Source organism: Mustelus asterias, chromosome 8, assembly GCF_964213995.1.
Source record: "Mustelus asterias chromosome 8, sMusAst1.hap1.1, whole genome shotgun sequence".
Taxonomy (NCBI): Eukaryota; Metazoa; Chordata; class Chondrichthyes; order Carcharhiniformes; family Triakidae; genus Mustelus; species Mustelus asterias.
Window position 1 is genome coordinate 55,340,841 of NC_135808.1, and position 15,771 is coordinate 55,356,611.

The 15,771-nt window shown below is 42.5% G+C and overlaps 1 protein-coding gene across 11 annotated transcripts in view; it reads right to left on the bottom strand.

The window, feature by feature from the left end:
* fam20b (FAM20B glycosaminoglycan xylosylkinase) overlaps nucleotides 1-15,771 on the bottom strand; it is a 199,945-nt gene that overhangs the window by 136,695 nt on the left and 47,479 nt on the right. For 8 of the 11 annotated variants that reach the window (XM_078218002.1, XM_078217998.1, XM_078217994.1 and 5 more), the window contains one exon: nucleotides 7,534-7,589. The gene's annotated coding sequence lies outside the window, so the exon portion shown is untranslated. Of the gene's footprint in view, nucleotides 1-1,194; nucleotides 1,436-7,533; nucleotides 7,590-15,771 lie in introns of those variants that run through there. The other 3 variants (XM_078217997.1, XM_078217999.1, XM_078218001.1) reach the window with 2 other exon arrangements.

Sequence of the window (15,771 nt, forward strand, 5' to 3'; positions counted from 1 at the left end):
TGCCTCTTTGCCATTGTCCATAATTTTGCCCCTCAGCCAGCCAACCCAGACTACCACACCCATTCCAAGGCTTAGAATTCCTTGAGGGCAATCTGCAAGGTCATCTAGTCCCCTCTGTGAAAACCAACAGCCTTTTATCAGCCATGTGAGTAGCACTGCTGAGGGGCACTAGGACATGCAAGGCACCAGCAAGACCGTTAAGGAATGCACAAGGGCTGTTTTTAATAACTGAGCACGTTCTTTGATTGAGGCTCTTGTTGTTGGCTTTTATTGCTGAAGGCCAAGCAAGGGAACATTGTGATGAGGATGAGAATGGGATTGGCGGTTCCATACTGGGGTGGGGAAGTTTTTTTTTTAAAGAGTTTTTTTATTAGTCACAAGTAAGGCTTACATTAACACTGAAATGAAGTTACTGTGAAATTCCCCTAGTCACGACATTCCAGCGCCTGTTCGGGTCAATGCACCTAACCAGCGCGTCTTTCAGACTGTGGGAGGAAACTAGAGCACCAGGAGGAAACCCACACAGACACGGGGAGAACGTGCAAATTCCACACAGTGAGCCAAAGCTGTGAATTGAACCCAGGTCCCTGGCGCTGAGGGGCAGCAATGCTAACCACTGTGCTACCATGCCGCCCAACTGTGCCGTTTGAACTGGAAGCAGAGCTCATAATCCATTGTGTGACGTTCCATCCAATTACACAAAATCCAGGATGCCTCCTCTTTGCATCCTCCAACTTCCTCCTTGTACAACCTAAATTCGAAGATTATTTATTAGTCACAAGTAGGCTTACATTCACACTGCAATGAAGTTACTGTGAAAATCCCCTAGTCACCACACTCCAGCATCTGTCTGGGTACACTGAGGAAGAATTTAGCATGGCCAATACACCTAACTTGCACATCTTTGGACTGTAGAAGAAAACCGGAGCACCCAGAGGAAACCCACACAGACACAGGGAGAACGTGCAAACTCCACACAGACAGTGATCCAAGCCAGGAATCGAACCCTGGTGCTGTGAGGCAGCAGTGCTAACCACTGTGCCACCGTGCCGCCTTGGCTATTTGAGTCATAAGCACCATTCTAGTAGGTTCTGAGGGAATACTTTGCAACCATACTATTGCTACAGTTTTATCACCCGTTTTCTTGACTGGCACAGTCTTTCCCAAAGACCTCTTAAGCACCCCTATTACTACCATTGATTTAACTTCGAGCTTCCAACAATTTCCAGTAAGAAAATATCTCTCAATTCCATCTTCAGTGAATTGAGGCACGAGGTGAAGACAGTTTGTTCTTTGCACCCAAAATCCTGGTCACTTGAGCCACTTTTCGCAGCATCTCCCTAGGTCTCGTGGTCAGGTCTCAGTGCCATCTCTGAACGGCCGTCAAAGGAAACATGAAACTGAGCATGCACGGCTCATTTCTCTGCCGCACGTCCTATAAAACACACAAAAATCCAACACTATAGATTCCCTCACATAGTCCACTAATTGCTTCTGCGCTTCCTACATTACAACAGCAACTACACTTGAAAACTACTTTATTGAGGTTTGTGAAAAGTGTTACATAAATGTAAGTCTCTCTATCATTCTTCTCTCAGTTATGCGAACTGTTGTTTGTTGGCCTTTCTACAGTACATTTCAAATTGTTTTGCATTAAGTGGGTGGGAGAAAAATGAGCAGAAGGGCAAATAAAAAGTAGCATTTGACAAGAAAGGATTATATGAGGTTTCTGAAACAGGTTCCCAAATATATCATGCAAATTTCAAAAGACAACTATGAACAAATGGTCACCAATGGCAAATGGTGGGAGCAGGGAACAAGGCGCAACCTAATGTCAGAAGAGTCAAAGGCGTTCTTCATGGGAGAAGGATGCTGGAACAAAAATGAAAGATGAGCAGCTTAAAGTCAATTTTCTAGGGTATATGCAGTGAAAAAGGATCAGAAAGATTTATAGTCGTTAATTTTGTGATAAGGACATAAGTATTCCAAATCTAGCTTAAAATCAAGGATTAAAAATCAAAGATTTTTCAAATCAAGGCTTTTGATACATATGAACAGATATAGCCAAAATGAATGACATTAGTGAGCTGGACTAATTTGATTAATCCAGGTTTTAATCTCACAGTACAGCAACAATTTTTAGATAAATGGAGCATGCAGACAGATAACTTTTCATAATGTACATGAGCGACCTATTTCATATCGTTAGTTCATGAAAAAGGACCAAGAATAGATTTCTTGGGTAAACTAGAGCTGATTGCACGGATAGAGGAGATGTTGTTTTTGAGGCATGCTGAGTTGCAACAAATATGTCCAGCGACACCAACTCCCTATTTGAATCCCTCCAATTCATTTTTTAAAATTCATTTGTAAGACATGGATGTCGCTGGCTGGCCAACATTACTGATCCCTAGTTGCACTTAAGATGGTGGTGAGGTGCCTTCTTGAAACACTGCAGCCCACATGCTGTAGATTGGCCCACAATGTCGTTAGGAAGGAAATTCCAGGATCTTGACCGAGCGACTGTGAAGTAATGGCAATATATTTCCAAGTCAGGATGGTGAGTGGTTTGGAGGGGAACCTGCAGACGTGGTGTTCTGATGTATCTACTGCCCTTGTCCTTCTAGATGGAAGTGATCGTGGGTTTGAAAGGTGCTGTCTAAGAATCTCTGGTGAATTTCTGCAGTGCATCTTGTAGATAGTACACACTGTTGTGACCGAGAGTAGGTGGTGGAGAGAGAGGATGTTGTGCCAATCAAGCGGGCTGCTTAGTCCTGGATGGTGTCAAGCTTCTTGGAGTGTTGTTGGAGCTGCACCCATCCAGGCAAGTGGACAACATTCATCACACTACTGACTTGTGCCTTGTAGATGGTGGACAGGCTTTGGGGAGTCAGATGGCAAGTTACTCACTGCAGTATCCTTAGCCTCTGACCTGCTCTTGTAGCCACTGTGTTTATGTGGCGAGTCCAGTTGAGTTTCTAGTCAATGGTAACCCAAGGATGTTGACAGTAGGGGATTCAGTGACGGTAACACCACTGAATGTCATGGGGCGGTGGTTAGATTATCTCTTATTGGTGATGGTCACTGCCTGGCATTTGTGTGGTGTGAATGTTATTTGTCACTTGTCAGCCTAAGCCTGGATATTGTCCAGGTCTTTGTTGCATGTGAACATGGACTGCTTCAGTATCTGAGGAGTTGCGAATAGTGCTAACATTGAGCGAACATTCCCACTTCTGACCTTACGAGAGAGGGAAGGCCATTGAAGAAGCAGCTGAAGATGGTTGGGCCTAGGACACGTAGGGGCTCCTGCAGAGATGTCCTGGAGCTAAGATGACTGATCCCACCAACCACAACCATCTTCCTGTGTGCCGGGTATGATTCCAACCAACGGAGAGATTTCCCCCGATACCTATTGATTCCAGTTTGGCAAGGGCTCTGTGATGCCACACTCGGTCAGCTCTTTTGTCCATGTTTGAACCAAGGCTGTAACGAGGTCAGGAGTTGAGTGACCCTGGCAAAACCCAAACTGGGCGCCACTGAGCAGGTGCTGCTTGATAGAACTGTTGATGATCTCTTCCATCGCTTTACTGATGATCGAGAGTAGACTTATAGGGCAGTAATTGGATTTGTCCTGCTCTGTGTACACAAGACATACCTAGGCAATTTTCCACTGTCGGGTGGATGCCAATGTCGTAACTGTACTTGGCTAGGGGAGCAGCAAGTTCTGGAGCACAGGTCTTCACTACTATTGCCAAAATGTTGTCAGAGCCCATTGCCTTGCAGTATCCAGTGCCTCCAACCATTTCTTGATATGACGTGGAGTGAGCTGAATTGACTGGAGACTGACATCTGTGATGCTAGGACCACTGGATCATCCCACTCGGCACTTCTGGCTGAAGATTGTTGCGAATGCTTCAGCCTTATCTTTTGCACTGATGTGTTGGGCCCCTCCATTGCTGACGATAGGGATGTTTGTGGAGCCTCCTCTTCCAGGGAGTTATTTAATTGTCCAGCACTATTCATGACTGGATGTGGCAGAACTTGGATCTGATCCGTTAGTTGTGGGATCGCTTAGATCTATCACTTGCTGTTCAGCATACAAATAGTCTTGTTTGGTAGCTTCACCAGGTTGAACCTCATTTTTAGGTATGCCTGGTGCTGCTCCTGGCATGACCTTCTGCACTCTCCATTGAACCAGGGTTCATCCCCTGACTTGATGGTAATGGTTGAGTGGGGGATATGACGAGCCAGGAGGTTGCAGATTGTGCTGGAGTACAGTTCTGCTGCTGTTGATGGCCCACAGCACCTCATGGATGTCCAGTTTTGAGTTGCTAGATCTGTTCGAAGTCTGCCCCATTTGGCACGGTGATCGTGCCACACAACACAATGGAGGTTATTCTCAATGTGAAGGCGGGACCTCGTCTCCACAAGGACTGTACAGTAGTCACTCTTACCAATACTGTCATGGACAGACGCATCTGCAGCCCTTCCCACAGCTCTGAAATGGTGGTAGCAAAAGCAACAAATGATATCCTCTGTCATTGTGATTTTGGTGCATTATTGCTGCTCAACCTAATGTAATATTACAGCACACAAGACGGTCATTTAGTCTTTCATGCCTCTGCAAGTTGTTTGAAAGAGCAATCCGACCTGTCCTACCTCCCTACGCTTTCCACATAGTTTTCCTTTCTTTTTCATTCAAGTATTCATCTAATGCCCTTTGGAAAGCTATCATTGAACTTGCTGCCACCACCCTTTCCGGCAGTGCATTCTAGATTATAACTCACAATGTAAAAAATTCTTAACTGCCAAATGATAAGGCTATGAAAGGCAATCAGTTCAACACCAAGTTTTGGAAATTCAAGGTAAACTCTGGTGATGGAAAGATAGGAAACAAGTTTAATGAGCTATGTCGGAGTGGTAGGAGGCTCTGCAGTCTCTGACAGCAGTTGACTTCACCGCCCTTCTCCAATGTACAACTCTATGGGACTGCAGCTCAGCAATTGCTTCCTATTCCACATTGTCAACACTACAGTCAGCTTGGTGTCCATTCCATAAGACATAGGAACTGAAGGAGAACATTTGGTCCATTGAGTCTACTCAAAGAGATCATTCCTACTCCCTCCTCTTCCTTATCCACTGCTGCCTTGACAATCTGAACTGTACACACAATTGACTTATACATATACACACATACATCAATCCAGCTCTACATCTCCACCACCTACCTTGAAACCTAAACTTCCTCTGCATATTCAACAGTCAGTCTTGGATGCACATCCACTTCCTCCAGCTTAACATTGGGAGGACAAAAGTCATGGTTGGCCCCATCACAAATTCCATTTCTTCAAATATTTACCACATCCCAATCTCCTGCCACTGTCTCAGGCTTTTCGCAACAATAGTGCCTTATTGGATCTAAAGGCAGTGGTTCCGACCAAATATTTGCTCCTTAATAAGAATGCTACTTCCAACTTCAACCCCAGCTCAGCTCATTTTGCACTCAAAATGCTGATATGTCTTCAGACTTCAGCACAGCTGGTATTCCACCTAATTTAATAGCTTATCAATTGTGTTTAATTATATGCAGGTGGAGGGCATTAACTGGAATTCTACATGAGCACATATGAAGGGACACAAATCGTAAGTGATTAAGTTTGAAGGTCTCTGCTTGTAATGTTTCACTGTAAATGCATTCAGTGACATCCTTCACCAACTGGTTTTCTGGACTATAACAACCTATCCTCCATTAACTCCCATAATCAAAACTCTGCTACACATTTCTGATCAACTCAATCCTTGATGATTACAGTATTCCCATTCATCCACAAAATTAAAAATCTTGTTCTTGGCTGGAATCCTTCCATGGCTTCATCTCACCCTTTCTCTGCGACCATTTCTAATCCCACACCATTCTCCAGAACAGTGTTCTCTGAATCCTACCTCGATCATCCTTTACCATCATTGATGGCTATACCTTGAGCTGTCCAGGAACCATTTTCTAAAATATACTCCTTAAAACCTCACCAATCCGCACTGTTCCTATAAGGTTCTGAAACTAACTTCTTTGGACAAGGTTTTGTAAACTCCTCTGAACTAATGATAAATCACTGCAGTCTGCAAGGTAACAAGCTAGTCAAAGAGCACAGGAGCACAAATGGACTATTCAGTCCCTCAAGCATGTTCCACATTGAAGTAAATTATAGCTGATCTCCAGCTAACTCTATTTACCCACTGGTTGTTTGAATAACCCTTAAAATTCCTACCTAACAAAAGTCTATCAATCTCATTTTTAATTGGCCCCTAGCCTCAACAGCTTGTTTTCTTTAAATATGAAGTCCGAGGAAATGCTAGATAATTAACCTATCATATTGAAAAGCTGGAGGGCTGCTGTCATTTGAGGGCTCGGGGGGGAGGTCATCCCTGCTCTTTTGCGAGTCACCCTAGGTCCAGGTAAGAGTCACATGCTCAGAGTTGTAAACCATAGGCAATGGCGGAACTGCATATTTTCAGTGGTGATGGCATAGAGCTAAAACATCCAGGGATAATGGCATGAAATCCTTTGGGAAGATACTTGTATTTCCTTTAAGCATTTAATAGGAAGGCGATGGGAAAGCACCTCATGTATTTTTTTCCCTCGTCATGCTGCTCATTTAAATTGAGAAATCAAGCAACTGAAGAGGAAAGCGCAAGACTGAGAGATAAGGAGAATTAAACAGAGGACATGTCCTCGGGCAGATTACTGCTACATTGAAAGGTCTAATCAGGATAGACAGTCGGGGAGACAGCCCACCCATAAGCTGGGCACAGAGAGAAAGGGGACAAAGGTTCATAAATCCATCTGGTTAAAAAGCCCAGCTGAAAAAAAGGAAAATCATGTTCAGTACAGAGCTGATCAGGATCAGAAGGCTGATCAAGGAAAAGTTGAGCAAACCCATCATTGAAAAAATGTTTTGCTTTTTTTCACTCAAGAAAGCTGAGTCAAGGTGAAATTCACTTTGTTTTTATTTTGTACATGTGCTAGTTATCTATAAAATAAAGCAGCTGCATTGCATGGGATTTGCTCTGATCTTGTTCATTAAGTGCTTCAGTCCACCTGGTGAAAGATGGAATTATGTGCAAAAGATTATAGAACAAACCTTAAAGCAGCCACTCTTGTTGTAGTTTTATGTTACACTACTGCATAATTACATACTGAAAGGTATGGATATACTCTTGGACCCAAGATATTTAGATAAACTGTTTACAGGAACCATCAGCATTACTGCAAAGGGACCATCTACAACAAATAAGAGTCTCGTAAGAACATACATCAAACTTTGTGGAACTTCTTCAGCCTTATGGAATCGAAGTTCTTTTTTTAACTCTCTTTATTTCCCAGCTTTACAGTTCGCTTGTGTTTATAATGAATATTGCATTACAGTAAAATTAAGGTAAAGAATTCTTTAGGTTGTTCAAATTAAGAAACAACATAATCAGGTGGCCCAGATAGGCAGAATGCTGGATGCAGCTATTAATTTCTTGAGTACTCACCAAAAAAGATCAATATGTTGTCATATTAATAGCAGGATCGGTTCACTGCTCTACCCCTGAAATTAAAATAAAGTATTTCAATGCTAAATACTGTACATATCCAAGAGACTTTATAATACATAACATACATTTAGTCACAAAATATCAGTCCAATTTCCCCCGCCAATGCTCCTTACACAAAGACACTGATGATGGGATCAGGACCTACCATTCATGTCTGTATATGGTCATATCGATGTCCAAGTTAGTTTGCTTTTGATATGTTCTATGTTAACCTAAGTCTAAATTATATCATCCAATCAAATCAGTTTACAAAATGACAAGAGAGTTGTGATTCACTGATATTTGCCAGAATTAAAGAAGTCAGCATAGTGACAGATTAATCAACATGCAATTATTAAACTTCATCTTTAACACAATGTTATCACTCAGTTAAGAATTGAGGATTATTTAAAATAATTGGATGTGAATTATTCATTAACCAAGTCACAGAATCTTTACAGTGCAGGAGGCTGTAGCCTGATGGGTATTCATAAAATCACTAGCAAGCCTGATGGTTAAAAGGACTAACAGGCTAAGAAGTGTGGGAGCAGCAAAGAACAGGACATGCAGCTATGGAACAGGAATTGATTGGACAATGGCCATTGCTGTGCCTTGAACAGACAGTGATTGAACACAGATTCCTGTGTGTCATGTTCCTGAGAAAATTACGATCCCCTGACAGGCATGACTCAACATTCATGACCAAAACAGTGATTAATAGTGCCTATCCTGTGAGTATATGATTGGAAGCATGATCAGTGCCAGCAAGATCTCTTTAAGAGACAAAAAGACATTGGCACCAGTAACCCAGCATCAACCACTACACAAGCAGCAGCAAGACCCCGAGACTGGGACTCGGAAACATTGGCACAAAACCCATCAGGAGGGAATCTCCAAGTCTAAGTTGTGAGTTTGGATATTTGTGAATTTGGATATTTGTGAATTCTTGATACCTTTTGAATACTTGTGTGTATAATGGAGTAACTAAGAGGTTAGTTACTTTTTATGTAATGAAGTCAGAGGTTAGTTACTTTGTATGTAGCAAAGACAGAGGTTAAATACTTTGTGTATAATGAAGTTTGATGCCTGGTGTAATTTTGTGGTGACTTGGTACGGTAAAATAAAGAATATTTGTTGTACAATAATTCAAGAGTTTTGAGTGTCAGTCGACCCAAGTTTGAGGTCAACAAGGCCATTTGGTACATCAAATCGGCACTGGCTCTCTGGAAGAGCATTCTACCAAGCTCCACTAGCCTGCCTTTTCCTTATCACCTTGTACATTCTTTCTTTTCAGCTAGCAATCCGATTCCCTTTTGAATACCTCAATCCAACCTGCCTCCACCACCTTTTTTTATTCTTTCACAGGATGTGGGCATCACTGGCAAGGCCAGCATTTGTTGTCCATCTGATTTTTTAAAAATTCATTTATGGGACATGGACATCACTGGCTGTCCAGCATTTATTGCCCATCCCTAATTGCCTGAGGGCAGTTGAGAGTAACCATATTGCTGCGGCTCTGGAACATATAGCATTACAGCGCAGTACAGACCCTTCGGCCCTCGATGTTGCGCCGACCAGTGAAACCAATCTAAAGACCATCTAACCTACACTATTCCAATATCATCCATATGTTTAGCCAATGACAATTTAAATGCCCTTAATGTTGGCGAGTCCACTACTGCTGCAGGCAGGGCATTCCACACCCTTACCACTCTCTGAGTGAAGAACCTCTGACATCTGTCCTATATCTATCACCCCTCAATTTAAAGCTATGTCCCCTCGTGCTAGCTATCACCATCCGAGGAAAAAGGCTCTCACTATCCACCCTATCTAATCCTCTGATCATCTTGTATGCCTCTATTAAGTCACATCTTAACCTTCTTCTCTCTAACTAAAACAACCTCCAGTCCCTCAGCCTTTCCTCATATGACCTTCCCACCATACCAGGCAACATCCTACTAAATCTCCTCTGCACCCTTTCCAATGTTTCCACATCTTTCCTATAATGCGGTGACCAGAACTGTACGCAATACTCCAAGTGCGGCCGCACCAGAGCTTTGTACAGCTGCAACATGACCTCCTGGCTCCGAAACTCAATTCCTCTACCAATAAAAGCTAACACTCCGTTCGCCTTCTTAACAACCCTATCAACCTGGGTGCCAACTTTCAGGGATCTATGCACATGGACACCGAGATCTCTCTGTTCATCCACACTACCAAGTATCTTACCATTAGCCCAGTACTCTGTAATCCTGTTACTCTTTCCAAAGTGAATCACCTCACACTTTTCCGCATTGAACTCCATTTGCCACCTCTCAGCCGAGCACTGCAGCTTATCTATGTCCCTCTGTAACCTGCAACAACCTTCCGCACTGTCCACAACTCCACCGACTTTAGTGTTTAGAGTCACATGTAGGCCAGACCGGGTAAGGACAGCAAATTTCTTTCCCTAAAGGACATTAGCGAACCAGATGGATTTTTCCGACAATTGACAATGATTTCATGCTCATCAGTAGATTCTTAATTCCAGATTTTTTAAAAATTGAATTCAAATTCCACCATCTGCCATGGCGGAATTTGAGCCCGGGTCCCAGAACATTAGCTGAGTTTCTGGATTAACAGTGTAGCGATAATACCACTAGGCCATTGCCTCCCCTTCCCCTTGGGGAATGTGTTCCAGGCGCCAAACATCCTTTGGTTGAAAAAAAAATTCCTCACATCACTTTTACTCCATTTGCCAATTATTTTGAATCTGTGCCCTGTAGTTCTTCATGTTATCTCGATTGGGACTAGCTTCTCACTTTTTAACCTGTTCATACCCCTCAGGATCTTGAACACTATCAAGTCTCCTCACAGTCTTTTCTCCAAGGAAAACAGGCCCAACCTCTACAATCTATCCTCATAGGTAAAGTTCTTTATCTCTGGAATCATTCTTGTGAATCTCCTTTATGCTTTCTAATAAAAATGAATCATCTCACAATTCTCTGCATTGAACATCATCTGCTACTGTTCTGCCCAATCCACCAACAGGCCTATGTCCTTTTGAAGTTCAACACTAAGCTCATTACAGCTGACAATATTTCCAATCTTCATATCATTCGTGAATTTTGAAATCATGCCCTGAACCAGACTCTAGGTCATTAATATATATCAGGAAGAGCAAAGATCTCAAAACTGACACCTGAAGAAACTCCAATACAAATCTACCTCCAATCTGAAAAGCAAACATTTACCATTACTCTCCGCTTCCTGTCACTCAGCCAATTTCTTACTCAAGTGCGTCCTTTCACTTTTATTCAGATTTTAAAAAATTTATTAGGCAGCATGGTGGCACAGTGGTTAGCATTGTCTGTGCCTGGAGTCTGCATGTTCTCCCTGTGTCTACGTAGGTTTCCTCCGGGTGCTCCGGTTTCCTCCCACAGTCCGAAAGATGTGCTAGTTAGGTGATTAGCTATGCTAAATTGTCCCTCAATGTACCTGAACAGGTGCCGGAGTGTGACAACTAGGGAAATTTCACAGTAACTTCATTGCAGTGTTAATGTAAGCCTACTTGTGATTAATAAATAAATAAGATTGGGAGATCTTCTGTCCCTTTGTACAATTCCTATCCCAGTCTATATTTGGATACTTGAAGTCCCTCATTATAACTGCTCCATAATTCTTGCACCTCTTTGTAATTTCTTTGCAAATTTGTTTCTCTAGATTCCCTTCCACTAGTTGGTGGTCTATATACGCCACCAATCAATGTTATTGTATCTTTTTCATTCCTCACCTCTGGCCAGGGAGATTCTGTCCTTGACCCATCTGGGACATCCTCTCTCTCCAGTATGTAATACCATCTTTAATCAATACTGCCTATCCTTTTGCCACCCTTTCCCTTCCTTTCCTGTCTCTCCTAAACACCTTATACCAGAATTTTAAAATACTTCAGGAAGACAGGTTAGTGGAACAAGGCAATACAAATTCATAGGACCATAAAAAATAGAAGCAAGAGTAAGCCATTCAGCCTGCTCCATCATTCAGTATCATAGCTGATCTTACTGTGGTCTAAACTCCATTTTCTAGACTTCCCCCTATAATCCTAGATTCAAAGATGTAAATCCAAAGATTGTCTAATTCAGCCTTGAAGATATTTAATGACCTAGCTGCTACTGTCCTATGGGGCAGACAATTCCAAGGATTAACAATCCTCGGGGAAGAATTTCCTCCTCATCTCAGTTTTACCCCATATTTTTCAACTATGCCCCATGGCCTCAATTTCCCCACTAGAGGCAACATGCTCTCAGCATCTACCCTGTCTATGACTAGGGTAAGATTACCCTATGACTAGGGTAAGATTAGGGCCAGTCAAGGACAGGAGTGGGAAGTTGTGCGTGGAGTCTGAAGAGATAGGAGAGGCACTAAATGAATATTTTTCGTCAGTATTCACACTGGAGAGGGACAGTGTAGTTGAGGGGAGTACTGAGATGAGGCTGTTGGACTGGATGGTATTGATGTTCATAAGGAGGAGGTGTTAGCAATTCTGGAAAGGGTAAAAATAGATAAGTCCCCTGGGCCAGATGGGATTTATCCTAGGATTCTCTGGAAGGCTAGAGAGGAGATTGCAGAGCCTTTGGCTTTGATCTTTGTGTCGTCATTGTCGACAGGAACAGTGCCAGAAGACTGGAGGATAGCAAATGTTGTCCCCTTGTTCGAGAAGGGGAGTAGGGACAACCCTGGTAATTATAGACCGGTGAGCCTTACTTCTGTTGTGGGCAAAGTATTGGAAAGGATTATAAGAGATAGGATTTATAATCACCTAGAAAGGAATAATTTGATTAGGGATAGTCAGCACGGTTTTGTGAAGGGTAGGTCGTGCCTCACAAACCTTATTGAGTTCTTTGAGAAGGTGACCAAAGAGGTGGATGAGGGTAAAGCGGTTGATGTGGTGTATATGGATTTCAGCAAAGCGTTTGATAAGGTTCCCCATGGTAAGCTTTTGCAGAAAATACTGACACATGGGATTGAGGGTGATTTAGTGGTTTGGAACAGGAATTGGCTAGCTGTAATAAAACAAAGGGTGGTGGTTGATGGGAAATATTCATCCTGGAGTTCAGTTACTAGTGGTGTACCGCAAGGATCTGTTTTGGGGCCACTGCTGTTTGTCATTTTTATTAATGACTTGGATGAGGGCATGGAAGGATGGATTAGTAAATTTGCGGATGACACTAAAGTCGGTGGAGTTGTAGACAGTGCGGAGGGAAGTGGCAGGTTACAGAGGGACATAGATAAGCTGCAGAGCTGGGCTGAGAGGTGGCAAATGGAGTTTAATGCGGAAAAGTGTGAGGTGATTCACTTTGGAAGGAATAACAGGAATACAGAGTACTGGGCTAATGGTAAGATACTTGGTAGTGTGGATGAACAGAGGGATCTGGGTGTCCACGTGCATAGATCCCTGAAAGTTGGCACCCAGGTTGATAGGGTTGTTAAGAAGGCGTACGGTGTGTTAGCTTTTATTGGTAGAGGGATTGAGTTTGAGCCAGGAGGTCATGCTGCAACTGTACAGAACTCTGGTGCAGCCGCATTTGGAGTATTGCGTACAGTTCTGGTCGCCGTATTATAGGAAAGATGTGGAAGTGTTGGAAAGGGTGCAGAGGAGATTTACCAGGATGGTGCCTGGTATGGTGGGAAAATCGTATGAGGAAAGGCTGAGGAGCTTGAGGTTGTTTTCGTTAGAGAGAAGAAGGTTAAGAGGTGACTTAATAGAGGCATACAAGATGATCAGAGGATTAGATAGGGTGGATAGTGAGAGCCTTTTTCCTCGGATGGTGTTGGCTAGCACGAGGGGACATAGCTTTAAATTGAGGGGTGAGAGATATAGGACAGATGTTAGAGGTAGGTTCTTTACTCAGAGAGTAGTAAGGGCGTGGAATGCCCTGCCTGTAGCAGTGGTGGACTCGTCAACGTTGAGAGCATTCAAGTGGTTATTGGATAAACATATGGATGATATTGGAATAGTGTAGATTAGAGGGGCTTTAGATTGGTACCACTGGTCGGCGCAACATTGAGAGTCGAAGGGCCTGTACTGCACTGTAATGTTCTATGTTCTGTTGAGCCGCCTTCGGAGCTTGTGTGTTTCAAGTTAAGGTGGATGTAATACATATTTGAAAGAAAAAGAAACCAAGGAGTGGCAGTGTACATTTAATGTGAAGACAATGAAGGGAGAGAATGAACAGACACCCTGGGCATTCAAATATTGAATTCCCAAAAGGTACAAGGGCAGCTAATTCATTAAAAAACACCAATAGCATTTCAGGTTTTATCAATAAGGGTGCAGAGGACAACATTAAACAAGTAATGATAATTTAAACAAAGCCATAATTAGAAAACCAAATGCAGTTTTGAATGCCCTATTTCAGAATTCCAACTAAATTCACATTGCAACAGTTAATTCCAGTTTTTAAAGATTACGGCATGCATCTGATAATATAAATTGCAGATATCTCTACTTATCCAAAAAGTTAACTTGCAATAATGTGCAAATCAGCAACATGGATAGATTGCTTATTTCATAGAAACAATTTTATTTTGGCTCAGAAATGCAAACTATAAGCTTTAAATTACTCTGAAATCCCCTGCAACAGCTACAATGCTGTGAGCCTGAACCTGGGGCAAAACCTGACGTCAGCCGTGAAGCTGTCCTTACTCGTACTGCAAGATTTATTATGTTTACTCATAAACACAAAGAACAAATCCTTGACTTTGACTATCTGCAAGCTTGGTCAAATAGCACGTTTAGCCACAAGAAGTACGCCATTAGAATTTAAAATGTAATAAGTTCTGAGGTATTTATGCATCAAAGCCATTTCTCAAGTATTGTTTTTTTGAAGTGCAATTATTAAAGCATGTCACTTTACAGAAGAACTATTATACAGATGGGTTTCATTTAAATGGGCAGCAACTGGCACAGTGGTTAGCATTACTGCCTCACAGAACCAGGAACTTGGGTTCAATTTCAGCCTTGGGTTACTGTCTGTGTGGAGCTTGCACATTCTCCCCATGTCTGCATGGATTTCCTCCCAAAGTCCAAAGATGGACTATGTGGATTGACCATGCTAAATTACCTCTTTGTGTCCAAAGATGTGTAGTTAGGTGGATTGGCCATGGTGAATGCGCAAGGTTGCGGGGGTAGGACGGGAGGGGTGGGCCTGGTTAAGGTGCTCTTTCGGAGAGTTGGTGCAGACTCGATAGGCCAAATGGCCTCCTTCTGCACTGTTGAAATTCTATGGGATACAGAGAAACATTGTTGGTTCAGAATGACCAATGAGTTAAATTTTATAAGTTATCATACATCATCCAACTCAAGTAATCTATGGATCTGAACCGAGATCGAAACTAAAATGTCAATATTCCCGACCACATATGGATTTTCATAAAGAAATAAGGGGGAAATCACTTTGATAAGGTTGTACTATAGGCCCCCAAATAGTCAGCGGGAAATTGAGGAGCAAATATGTAAGGAAATTACAGATAGCTCCAAGAATAATAGGGTGGTAATAGTCGGAGATTTTAATTTTCCCAACATTGACTGGGACAGCCATAGTATTAGAGGGTTGGATGGAGAGAAATTTGATGTGTATTCAGGAGAAATTTCTCATTCAGTATGTGGATGGCCCGACTAGAGAGGGGCAAAACTTGACCTCCTCTTGGGAAATAAGGAAGGGCAGGTGACAGAAGTGTTAGTGAGGGATCACTTTGGGACCATAATTCTATTAGTTTTAAGATAGCTATGGAGAATGATAGGTCTGTCCCAAAAGTTAAAATTCTAAATTGGAGCAAGCCAATTTTGATGGTATCAGGCAGGAACTTTCAAAAGTTAATTGGGGGAGTCTGTGGGAAGGCAAAAGGACGTCTGGTAAGTGGCATGCTTTCAAAAGTGTGTTAACCAGGGTTTAGGGTAAACACATTCCTCTTAGAGTGAAGCCAGAGAGTGGTTGTAGAGAGAACCCTGGATGACTCGGGATATTGAGGCCCTGGTCAAGAAGAAGAGGCACATGACATGTCTCGGCAGCTGGGATCAAGTGAATCTCTTGAAGAGTATAGGGGGTGTAGGAGTAGAGTTAAGAGAGAAATCAGGAGGGCAAAAAGGGGACACGAAATTGTTTTGGCAGATAAGGCAAAGGAGAATCCAAAGAGCTTCTACAAATACCATAAAGG